The sequence below is a fragment of the Talpa occidentalis genome, unplaced genomic scaffold, assembly GCF_014898055.3.
Source record: "Talpa occidentalis isolate TD23 unplaced genomic scaffold, MPIMG_talOcc4v2.1 talOcc4.11, whole genome shotgun sequence".
Taxonomy (NCBI): Eukaryota; Metazoa; Chordata; class Mammalia; order Eulipotyphla; family Talpidae; genus Talpa; species Talpa occidentalis.
Genome location: NW_023601104.1, coordinates 79314661 through 79320485, shown reverse-complemented (window position 1 = coordinate 79320485; position 5825 = coordinate 79314661).

The window sequence follows — 5825 nt, the reverse complement described above, 5'->3', positions numbered from 1 at the left end:
TCAGCCCCCACCGGACGGCCAGAGAGGGGGGCGCGCCGGGGTGGCGGCGGTGGCCCGGGCGGAGGCGGCGGGGCCGGGGACGGGGGCGTGGCGCGGGCGGCCCTGCGCGCTCGGTTCCCGCTGGCGGCGCAGCCACCGAAGGCGGCCGAGGGGCGGAGGCGCAGCTGCCGAGCGCCGGAGCCGCGGGCCTGCGGCGCGCCGACAGGTTGCCCTGGCAATGGGCGGTTGCAGAGGCCCGGGCAGGATGCGGCTCCCAGAGGGGCCCAGTCGGGCCATCGCCCTTCGTGGGGAACACCAAAGCGCCAGAGGCTTCTTCCCCGCGGTCAGGGCTGGTTTAATCCCTCCTTTTATCTGGGGTCTTTTGGGGAAGGAAAGACACGGAGCCGGGCTGGGCTGGTTTTGTCTCTGCTAGCTCAGACTCGGGGAGTGCAACCTCGGTGGGCTGGGCCGAAAAGCGGGAGCTGGAAAAGAGAAGGACATTTCTTTTCGGCGCCTACCAGGGCTGCCCGCCTCCCTCCCCGGCCGGCAAGTGCCACGCCTGCCAGGACCCTTCATGAGGTCCGCTCTGCAGGGTGGAGACGGTGCCCAACTTTACGGAGGGAGTGGGAACACTCTGTAAAATGTCCTGGGAAGGACCCTCCCCGCTCTAGCAGATAGGAGAGCAAAGCACCTGCCTTCCGCGTGGCCTAAAGTCTGGGGAACAGCTAGGACAAACCTGTGTGTGTGTTGGAAAGGGGGTGTAAATCGGCAGCCTTTTCAAGACCACTAATGGTGCAGAGAGGGATGAAGATGTGAAGTGGGTACCCAGACTTTGCCTCTCCAGGGCACATTCTTTTGAGGCCAAGAGACAGAATCCCAATATCACCTTCCTCTACACGTACTTGTCTTTAGGTCAAAATGACTTCGAACCAGAAGTGCCCCTGTCAAGAATAATTCTATTTTTAATGTTAATGATTCACAATTCCTACCTTTATAAGTTAAATTCAAACTTGTGCTTGTTAGAGCAGTTTTCAGAGTGAAAAAAAAAAATCCACTGGACTGCTTCCCAGGTTGGATTCTTCATTTGGATTATCTAATATAAACTTAGTCTAATATGGTTGAGACTTTTATTCCAGTTAACAAGAAGTGTTAACTGGTTCTGGTAGCCTCAGGCCCACCTTTTTCTCTTTGCCCCCTGGGGTCAGGCAAGGAGGGAGGATGGAAGAGGAGAAGGCCGGGCAGGTGTATGCCAGGTAGCCTGTGTGCAGGAAGCCAAGCCCCGGCCCTGCACTCCAGGCTCTCACAGGCCAATTTGGAGAGACTGAGTTTGGACAGGGCTGGGGTGGTTCTGCTATGTCCACTGCTGGCACTTGGATATGGACAATGAGAATCTGCTCCCTTTGCCCAAACTACCCACACCTGTGCTGCTCTCTCCAGGCCAGGGAGGCAAGAAGGGAGATAGCCTGGACTGGCACAGCCACACGCTGCAGTGTCGTCACCTGGGGGACCCACCCGCACCTCTTCTTGTTCTTCCTTCCCTGGACATTTGTTCTTTGCTCTGCCTCTTCCTCAGTAGCCCATTCCTAAAAGGGGGTGCTCTAGTGGTTCTCCAGGGAGATAGCCTGGCCCGGCTTGTGAGAGCAAGACTGGTTTGGTGGCCTAGTCTCAGTGCCATCACCCTACGGCCTGAGTTCAATCCCTGGCCAGGGAGCGACCCACATGGTGCAGCAGACCTCTTCTCTCTCCCCGCTCCTCCCCTCAGCAGTGTATTTCAGTGGATCCGCCTGTTCTGCTCTCACTCTGTCTCTGGTGAATCCTCACACTCCCTTTCCCCAGCACTTTTGGCCTACACCCCAGTTCTTGTATACATAAATAAATCTTCAAAACAAAAAGATTTCCAGGGATTTTGCAAGCCCATCAATAAATACATTCCATTATTAAAAATACATCCACACAATGACTTATGTAAACCTTTGATTAAATAACATATTAAAAACAAAGGTACCACATACTCAAAACACGCCACTTCCATTTTATTGTAACCTGTGCTCTTGAGGTTATTTATACCTTTTCTATTATAAGGTGGTGACATGTATCAGGGAGCCACTCAACACCAGGCTGGTAACCTGAAGTCTGGCAGGGCTGGAGTATTTACATCACAGAAATTGACAAATGTTACCAGTTGGCTTGATGTATGTTTTCTGCAGTGTCTGGAGCCTCTAAACTTAAAGTGAGGGAGGTATGTTAATAAGTGTAGATTAAACTTCAAAATGGGGCTTGCGTGAATATCATGCTACCTCTTTTTAAAGTGTGTCCTGTCTGTGGCTGTGACGATCGGAATGGCATGAGAAGTAGAGGAAATTCATCCACACTCAAAAAACTACTACCTGATGGAGCAGGTCGCCAATGAGTGAGTCAGCACTGACACACTCTTTGGCTTATTTCCGCTTTCCTTATAAACACAAAAAGAATGTCAACCAACAGTCACGCCAGAACTACATTTGTCAGTGGCGAGCACAGGTTGGCTATGAAACACACAGCTTTGGCAAGTTTTCTAAGAGAACCCTTTGGCTGTATGGATTTTACAATAAAAAGTGCTGTTTTATTATTTGTGAATCGTGTCGCACTGTCAGTAAAACTATGTAGTAAGTACCTGCATGTGGTCAGACACTGCCGCCACCTGAGGCTGACTGGTAGCATCTGACTGGATGCACCCTCGGTTAGTCCTGTGCTTCCTGATGTCCTGACTTTTAACGTTCTCCCCAGGGTCAGCCCATCTTGCCTCAGATCATCCCGTCTCTTGACGCAGACCTGACCCCCAAGCTGTAGGTGTGAATGTCCACTTGCCACTTGGGGATTCTCCCGGGCATCCAGATACCAGGTCACACACCTCCCAGACCAGGGCAGAAAGGGCGCTCAGGAGGGGCATGACTTGGGGTGACCATCAGCTACAGGCCCCAGGGGAAGAAGCACCTGTCCACAGTCCCCCTTGCCTGGGCCTGCTGTGGGTGAGGCTCAGCACGGGAACCAGATTTGCAGTAATGGATAGGACATGGGGAGAGGGAGGGGAACATCAAACGTCTGGATGGAGTGTCTGACCCAACAGGACACCGAGAGGCTTTGCTGGGCATTGTGGGGGGGGGGGGGTAGGGTGAGCTGTGTGCTGAGCATTTTGAGTTCAAGGTGTGTGACACGTCCACACAGCAAACAGACCTGGAGGTTCGGGCTGGAGATGTTTGGAGCCTCCCAGGAACAGATGGTAATTAAAGTTGTGGACGTGTATGAGCTTGACTGGAGTGAGGAGGGACAGGAGGGCTGGGCACGCCTCAAGGTGAGCCACAGAGCATTCAGTCTCCAGGGACAGGTGTGGCTGGTGTGGCTCAGGGAGGTCACCTGGGGTGAATGTCCAAGAGGACCCTGGGGGCTGAGTTGGAGGGAGACTGGCGGGCTGGCTACCACCAAATCTGGTGTGTGCGTGCCCATGCATGCCCCAACACTTCACAGAGCAGCAGTGTTGGGGGCAGCATGGGGTGAGGGAAAGATCAAAGCCCACGTAGAGCAGAGAGGCCTAGAGGGGCTACACGGGGCAGTCATGTGCACCCCCAATCCAAAGGAATCACATATTAGAATCAAGCACAAAGATGGGGCAAGTATGTAGGGAGTGGGGGATGCTTACAGGGCATGCAAGCTGGGGTGGAGTGACCAAGGGCTATTGCCTGAGGGGTTCCATTGTTCCCACTAGTCAAAGCATATTATCTCTAATGCCTGCCTGCTCTTTTCAGCAGAGATTGGTTCCCCAGTATGTTTCTCATACCAGGACTTTTGTCTTGGCGAGAGGCTCCCTGTCCAACTGTAGCTTGACCAGCAAGAACTCTGGGCACTGAGACAACAGCCCTGAAAATAAGGAGAGCTAGGATCCCACATGGGGAGGGGAGCGGTGGGCAGGTTTCAAGACTCCTCAGATCCAGGAGAACCTATGAAATGTGGTTGTGGGGCGAAAGGAGCTGCCTGCCTCACAGGGCAGCTGCTGATGTTGGATGAGCTTGGGAGCCTCGGGTGAGGAGCTGGGGCTGCATCCCAGCAGGAGTCACACAGGCAGAAAGGTCAGGAGAGGCTGAGGCTGAGGCGACTCTTGGGTGGGGTGTATAAAGGGAGAGACCTCGCAAAGGAGGAACCTAGGGGTTGGCACACAGGAGGGCTTTCAGTGAGTCCATGCAGGGGGCACACAGGTAGGTGAATGAGGGCTGGAAGGTGTGAGCACCGGGGGCCTGCCTCCCAGCAGCGCATTACCAGACAGAGACTGTGAGTCTCAAGGAGCAACTAGCCAGGGTCAAGTCTGCTGCTGGCACGGTGGATGTTCGGGTGCACAACGGGTTTGTGAAGACAGCAGCCGAGGGGGCAAGAAGAGACTTGAAAGGGAAGTCTGATAAGTAAAGGGACCTGGAGGCAGGAGCGGACATTCCATTCAAGGCTCTAGAAACCATTCAAGGCATGGAATAGCTTGCCACCTGCCTCTGCCCTTACAGCATCTTATCCCAGGTGTGACTTTTAATCTAGCCCTTCCCCTGGAGGAGCCTAGCGAAAAGCAAAAGGAACACTTGAAGCTAAGCCCTTGTCCTATGAACCTCCTCACAAAACGGGACTCAAGTTATGTCAACTTAAAAGGAAATGCAAATTTGGAAAAACCAAAAAAAAAAGCTTGTTGAAAACAGGGAAGCCTTGTTCTTCAGACTAACCTGGTGGCCCTGGGGTCCACCACCCAGGAGGACTCCCGGCACAGGAGCCCCGAGAGCCCCCCCCCCCACATACTGCTAATAACACGCGGTGAGAACAAGGACTCGCTTCCATTCCACTCCACTTTATTACAATCCCGTCCTTGTGCTCCAGAACAAATGGCTGTTGAATACACAACCCAGAGCCCTCCCCCAGCGGGTCTTGCTGACATTCAGAGGTCTCCCATGTCTTTCTCAGTACTTTAAATCAAAAGAAAAAAAGAGACATCTCACAAACAAAATCACCAGGTTTAGTTACATCCAGAAAGAGCACCTTTACTGAAGCAATAAAGGGTATCAGGAGCCTGATGAGAACAAAGCAGCAGCACGATTCCGGAGAGCAGAGAACGGCTCCCAGTGCAACATAAATAGACCCTACAAAGGACAGTGATTCCATGTGAGTGTGTAGATTAAGAGAAATTTGATTTCTATAGAAGACATCTCATCTGAGGCAGGGGAGGTGGGAGCTGTAGCCATGTGACAAATCGAGCTTGTATCTCACTCTTGCACACACGTCCCAGCTGTACACTAGCCAGGAGGAGGGTGGGGCAGGGGGCTCCTCCCTGCCCCCTCCCACCACTCCCCTCCAGGCCTAGAAGATCCAGTGTTTGTAGACAAGCGTGCCAGGGTAAGACAGGCCACCATGTGGTCCCAGAACCCAGCACACAGTGTCCAGAGTCCAACTGCTGGAGGGAGGAAAATGCCGAAGCCGACGGCCACCTGCCTGAAGGCAACCTTGGCCCTGGAGGTACAGGAAAGTGTTTGGGATGCCAGGAATGTCAGGATTTTATCAGCCAGCCAGTCTGACTCTGGGGTCCACCATGGCCCTCAAGACCTTTGTGGGCTGGCCAGTCTGGGCTGCTCCCAGGAGCCCATGGCTTTTGGAAGGAGTGGAATCTGCAGAGTGCTGGGGCCATATGTACACACATATGCACACACCCAGACACTGGACGTCAGCAGGTTGCCGATGAGTGTTCCACCAGGTGCACTCTAATAATGTCTGCTCTGGGGTTGCTAAAGTCCCCAGATTTGTTGAAAAGTGGAGCTATTGAAAAGAACAGTTGCTGGAGGCTA